Here is a 7,809-nt window from a genome sequence, read left to right as displayed (position 1 = left end):
AGAGAGAGAGAGACAGGGGAACATACTGACACCAGTAGAGAGAGAGAGACAGGGGAACATACTGACACCAATAGAGAGAGAGAGACAGGGGAACATACTGACACCAACACAGAGAGAGAGAGACAGGGGAACATACTGACACCAATAGAGAGAGAGAGACAGGGGAACATACTGACACCAATAGAGAGAGAGAGGGGAACATACTGACACCAATAGAGAGAGAGAGACAGGGAAACATACTGACACCAATAGAGAGAGAGAGACAGGGGAACATACTGACACCAACACAGAGAGAGAGACAGGGGAACATACTGACACCAATAGAGAGAGAGACAGGGGAACATACTGACACCAATAGAGAGAGAGAGACAGGAGAACATACTGACACCAATAGAGAGAGAGAGACAGGGGAACATACTGACACCAATAGAGAGAGAGAGACAGGAGAACATACTGACACCAGTAGAGAGAGAGACAGGGGAACATACTGACACCAATAGAGAGAGAGAGACAGGAGAACATACTGACACCAGTAGAGAGAGAGAGACAGGAGAACATACTGACACCAGTAGAGAGAGAGACAGGGGAACATACTGACACCAACACAGAGAGAGAGAGACAGGGGAACATACTGACACCAATAGAGAGAGAGAGACAGGGGAACATACTGACACCAATAGAGAGAGAGAGACAGGGGAACATACTGACACCAATAGAGAGAGAGAGACAGGAGAACATACTGACACCAGTAGAGAGAGAGACAGGGGAACATACTGACACCAACACAGAGAGAGAGAGACAGGGGAACATACTGACACCAATAGAGAGAGAGACAGGGGAACATACTGACACCAATAGAGAGAGAGACAGGGGAACATACTGACACCAATAGAGAGAGAGAGACAGGGGAACATACTGACACCAATAGAGAGAGAGACAGGGGAACATACTGACACCAATAGAGAGAGAGACAGGGGAACATACTGACACCAATAGAGAGAGAGAGACAGGGGAACATACTGACACCAATAGAGAGAGAGAGACAGGGGAACATACTGACACCAATAGAGAGAGAGAGACAGGGGAACATACTGACACCAATAGAGAGAGAGAGACAGGGGAACATACTGACACCAGTAGAGAGAGAGACAGGGGAACATACTGACACCAATAGAGAGAGAGAGACAGGGGAACATACTGACACCAATAGAGAGAGAGAGACAGGGGAACATACTGACACCAGTAGAGAGAGAGAGACAGGGGAACATACTGACACCAATAGAGAGAGAGAGACAGGGGAACATACTGACACCAATAGAGAGAGAGAGACAGGGGAACATACTGACACCAATAGAGAGAGAGAGACAGGGGAACATACTGACACCAGTAGAGAGAGAGAGACAGGGGAACATACTGACACCAATAGAGAGAGAGAGACAGGGGAACATACTGACACCAGTAGAGAGAGAGAGACAGGGGAACATACTGACACCAATAGAGAGAGAGAGAGACAGGAGAACATACTGACACCAATAGAGAGAGAGAGAGGGGAACATACTGACACCAGTAGAGAGAGAGAGACAGGGGAACATACTGACACCAATAGAGAGAGAGAGACAGGGGAACATACTGACAGCAATAGAGAGAGAGAGACAGGGAAACATACTGACACCAACACAGAGAGAGAGAGACAGGGGAACATACTGACACCAATAGAGAGAGAGAGACAGGGGAACATACTGACACCAACACAGAGAGAGAGAGACAGGGGAACATACTGACACCAATAGAGAGAGAGAGACAGGGGAACATACTGACACCAATAGAGAGAGAGACAGGAGAACATACTGACACCAACACAGAGAGAGAGACAGGGGAACATACTGACACCAACACAGAGAGAGAGACAGGAGAACATACTGACACCAATAGAGAGAGAGAGACAGGAGAACATACTGACACCAATAGAGAGAGAGACAGGAGAACATACTGACACCAACACAGAGAGAGAGAGACAGGGGAACATACTGACACCAATAGAGAGAGAGAGACAGGAGAACATACTGACACCAATAGAGAGAGAGAGACAGGGGAACATACTGACACCAATAGAGAGAGAGACAGGAGAACATACTGACACCAATAGAGAGAGAGAGACAGGAGAACATACTGACACCAATAGAGAGAGAGAGACAGGAGAACACACTGACACCAATAGAGAGAGAGAGACAGGAGAACACACTGACACCAATAGAGAGAGAGAGACAGGAGAACATACTGACACCAATAGAGAGAGAGAGACAGGAGAACACACTGACACCAATAGAGAGAGAGAGACAGGAGAACATACTGACACCAATAGAGAGAGAGAGACAGGAGAACATACTGACACCAATAGAGAGAGAGAGACAGGGGAACATACTGACACCAGTAGAGAGAGAGAGACAGGAGAACATACTGACACCAGTAGAGAGAGAGACAGGGAAACATACTGACACCAGTAGAGAGAGACAGGGAAACATACTGACACCAATAGAGAGAGAGACAGGGAAACATACTGACACCAGTAGAGAGAGAGAGACAGGAGAACATACTGACACCAGTAGAGAGAGAGAGACAGGGAAACATACTGACACCAATAGAGAGAGAGACAGGGAAACATACTGACACCAGTAGAGAGAGAGACAGGGGAACGTATAAATGTCTTTCCTTGATGAGGACGACTCACAATGAAACCACACAAACTTATGCTTCCAAGATTGTAATGACCTAAAGACAAGAGTCTTTATTGACCAAGACACTTTAAGGACTTTGCAACAGTACAATTTAGCTCTATACATGAGACATGAGACAACCATGTTTTACTCACTCTGCAGCAACCATCAACCATCGTTTACTCACTCTGCAGCAACCAGCAACCATCGTTTTCTCACTCTGCAGCAACCAGCAACCATCGTTTACTCACTCTGCAGCAACCAGCAACCATCGTTTACTGACTCTGCAGCAACCAGCAACCATCGTTTACTCACTCTGCAGCAACCAGCAACCATCGTTTACTCACTCTGCAGCAACCATCGTTTACTCACTCTGCAGCAACCAGCAACCATCGTTTACTTACTCTGCAGCAACCATCGTTTACTCACTCTGCAGCAACCAGCAACCATCGTTTACTTACTCTGCAGCAACCATCGTTTACTCACTCTGCAGCAACCATCGTTTACTCACTCTGCAGCAACCATCAACCATCGTTTACTCACTCTGCAGCAACCAGCAACCATCGTTTACTCACTCTGCAGCAACCAGCAACCATCGTTTACTCACTCTGCAGCAACCAGCAACCATGTTTTACTCACTCTGCAGCAACCATCAACCATCGTTTACTCACTCTGCAGCAACCATCGTTTACTCACTCTGCAGCAACCAGCAACCATCGTTTACTCACTCTGCAGCAACCATAACCATCGTTTACTCACTCTGCAGCAACCATAACCATCGTTTACTCACTCTGCAGCAACCATAACCATCGTTTACTCACTCTGCAGCAACCATCAACCATCGTTTACTCACTCTGCAGCAACCATCGTTTACTCACTCTGCAGCAACCAGCAACCATTGTTTACTCACTCTGCAGCAACCAGCAACCATGTTTTACTCACTCTGCAGCAACCATCAACCATCGTTTACTCACTCTGCAGCAACCAGCAACCATCGTTTACTCACTCTGCAGCAACCATCGTTTACTCACTCTGCAGCAACCAGCAACCATTGTTTACTCACTCTGCAGCAACCATCAACCATCGTTTACCCACTCTGCAGCAAGCAGCAACCATCGTTTACTCACTCTGCAGCAACCAGCAACCATCGTTTACTCACTCTGCAGCAACCATCGTTTACTCACTCTGCAGCAACCAGCAACCATCGTTTACTCACTCTGCAGCAACCATCGTTTACTCACTCTGCAGCAACCAGCAACCATTGTTTACTCACTCTGCAGCAACCATCAACCATCGTTTACTCACTCTGCAGCAAGCAGCAACCATCGTTTACTCACTCTGCAGCAACCAGCAACCATTGTTTACTCACTCTGCAGCAACCATCAACCATCGTTTACTCACTCTGCAGCAACCAGCAACCATTGTTTACTCACTCTGCAGCAACCAGCAACCATCGTTTACTCACTCTGCAGCAACCAGCAACCATCGTTTACTCACTCTGCAGCAACCAGCAACTGAATTCATAGAGAGCTGAGACATTTTATGACTAATATACACACGAATCCATTGTATAATTGATCAGGGCGTGCTTAGTAACAGTGGCTTGGATTATAAATGATTGTATTTAAGTGCAGTGTAGTGACTATTCCTCACCAGAGGATGTCAGTAGAATATGAAACATTAATCTGTCTATCACTCTATTCTATCGTTCTCCCTCCCAGAGGGAGTATGATATAATCTGAAACCTCACTGGGTTTGCTCTAATCCTAAACAACTGTAGATTATGCGATAGATTATGTAGATGGTTTTGGACATTCATTATCAACAAGCACAAAGGTAAAGCTTTAAGGAGATAAATTACTGATAATGTTTTTAATACTCGGTATTCCCTGTTCAAAATAATCTGTAGCAAACATTCATAAATGATTGAGAACGATGTATATTCATTTAAAAACCATTTAAAATTAATTTATCAAAAGTATAGCACACAATAACAAACAAGCTCCAACATTAAGACACAAATAGAAGAACTGTCCTGTAATGACGTGAATAACTAAACAAGCTCCAACATTAAGACACAAATAGAAGAACTGTCCTGTAATGATGTGAATAACTAAACAAGGGAATTATCTGCCATGTAATATGTGGTTGTCTCACCTAGGTACCTTAAGATAAATGCCCTAACTGTAAATTGAGTATAAGAGCCTCTGCTAAATTACTAAAATGTCAATGTAATCATCCACAGAGCTTCTGCTTCAATATGTGATGGGTAAAGGATCTGTGATTTAACACAGACTTTAATAAAGAACACGAGAAGCACAGTTCAACAGATATGACATAGTGGACTAAAACACAGACGATACTCTGCAACAGAAAATACACTTGGGTATACAAAACATTAAGAACACCTGCTCTTTCCATGACATAGACTGACCAGGTGAATCCAGGTGAAAGCTATGATCCCTTATTGATGTCACTTGTTAAATCCACTTGAATCAGTTTAGATGAAGGGGAGGAGACAGGTTAAAGAAGGATGTTTAAGCCTTGAGACAATTGAGACATGGATTGTGTATGTGTACCATTCAGAGGGTGAATGGGCAAGACAAAATATTTAAGCGCCTTTGAACAGGGTATTGTAGTAAGTGCCAGGTGTACTGGTTTGTGTCAAGAACTGCAAAGCTGCTGGGTTTTTCACGCTCAACCGTTTCCCGTGTGTATTGAGAATGGTCCACCATCCAAAGGACATCCAGCCAACTTGATACAACTGTGGGAAGCATTGGAGTCAACATGAGCCAGCATCCCTGTGGAACACTTTCAACGCCTTGAAGAGACCATGTCCCGACTAATTAAATTTTTCTGAGGACAAAAGGGGGGTGCATCTTAATATTAGGAAGGTGTTCCTAATGTTTTGTACACTCAGTGTAGTTCTGTTCAGTAGCAGGAGAGGGAGAGATGATACAAACTGATAATCTGCAGTCAAATGAAATCCAACAGAAAGTCATATCTATTGGTTGCAAGAATTTCTATTCCCCCACCTGAATACACACATAACATAACCCTGTAGCTATATGGTACATACCTTACAGTATGACCCCAGACAGCATGTCCATTGACTGGGTTCAGCGATAGCTACCCCAGACATTCTTGTGAGAGGTAAAGCTGATTATAACACCGTGCTTGTAATGTAAACATGTGGAGTTGTGTGTTTCAAATCAGTCCACTAACTCATACCTCAACGGTGAACCTGTAAATGTGAAAATGTCCATTTTGCTAACATTCCTGTTAACTTCCATATTGGAAAATGCAGCCAATATTTTTTACCTCTGAAAAAAAAAATCTTAGTCGTTTATCTCTGTATCTACAATTCACATACAAAGTCATGTGAATTCAACACTGAAAAAAAAAATAATAATAATAATTGGACGTAAAGGAAATTTGAATTTCAAGGTACGTCGTTACGGGTCGTTACAAACTACTCAACCCACCCATCTTCTTTACCAAAAAATTGTTAAGTAAAATGAATTCACACTTGAACTAAAAGAGGAGTTAAACTTATGTGCCCTGTACGTGCACACGGATAATAATCCCTTCAAAGTAGTGGAATGTTTGAAGTGACACTAGAGCACATGGCTGTTTTTATTTCTCCTTAATAACCCTCTCATTCAGTTATCAAAGATAGGATGAAAGTGCTTATTTCAATTCATAAAGGTTTAAAGGCCAGAATAACGAACAACGATTGATTAAAGCCATAAGTTATAATGCAATGACATGACTTCATAAGCATCTCATAAGCATCTCATAAGCATTGGGTCAGTGGGACACACTGTTGCATAAGTGGAGATCATATACAGCATATAAATAGTAGACAAATATTTACCATCATCAATAAAAGCATACTTTTCTAATATATAAAGACATCTATACACTTCTCTATGTGTGCAATAGCAAAACCTCATGCGTTTGTTCAAAAAGCTAAAACCACAACATTGAGAATCTGCAACATAACAAATATTTCAAATAGATATATTTTACATAAAATGTAGCTATAAAAACCAGCAATTTAATTCCACAAAGTAAAAGCAAATTTTTTTTGTGCAATTTTTTTGTTGATAATAACACTGTCACGTCAGACAATTCTGATTCAAAGTTTCCTTAAAACATGATATTCACTTTTTCCTTGCTTAACATGATTCCTTAAAACATACGTAGAAAGCAAGGAAAAGGCACAGATCTTTGCTTTTCAATCAAAAGCACCAAACTGGACAAGAAGCAAGTCTACACTAAATTTGGTCAGATTCAGTTTTCAAATACTTTCATATTTTTTTTCGATACTTTCCCCGTTATTTCCTTTCCAATTTCTCTCCAAGAATCAAATCCTTAACTAATCACTCGATATGAATACAATTTAAACAACAAGCCTATTTTGAAAATAGTACACATATGCATTTATATGAATAAATGTGTTAAGAGTGGGTTATGGGGTATAATAAATATAAACGTTTCTGTTTGTGTGCAAGTGTATGCAAGCATAATTAACGTAGAAGCATTCTCTTTAAATCCCATATATTGCACCTGTGTCCACTACTTCAACCGTCCTCTCCACTGACCTAAAAGTTCAAAGAAATTCATAGAGAATTCATAGAGAGTATAAAGTCTCTGTTTTGTAATGTATTTAAAGGTTTGTTTTCCTCTCAGATATAGTATGGTGAGGGGAGGGGAGGGGAATGTTAAGACACGTGACCTTTGCATTACTAACATGAAGAAACCTGAAGTAACTGAAACTGAGAGAAGAATCCCCCCACACCCAACCAATGGGGTCTGTCTGTCTGTCTGTCTGTCTGTCTGTCTGTCTGTCTGTCTGTCTGCCTGCCTGCCTGCCTGACAGGGGTCTGTCTGTCTGTCTGTCTGTCTGTCTGTCTGTCTGTCTGCCTGTCTGCCTGTCTGTCTGTCTGCCTGCCTGTCTACCTGCCTGCCTAGTGGAATGAGGTTGAGAGGAACTGTGGACGTAGCCTGGTTCCATATCTATTTGTGCTGTCTTGCCAACTCAAATTTGACCATTGCAGTTGTCAAGACATCGCTAATTGATCTAGAACCA

The sequence above is a fragment of the Salvelinus fontinalis genome, chromosome 16, assembly GCF_029448725.1.
Source record: "Salvelinus fontinalis isolate EN_2023a chromosome 16, ASM2944872v1, whole genome shotgun sequence".
In the NCBI taxonomy this organism is placed as follows: Eukaryota; Metazoa; Chordata; class Actinopteri; order Salmoniformes; family Salmonidae; genus Salvelinus; species Salvelinus fontinalis.
This window is presented reverse-complemented; position numbering follows the sequence as displayed.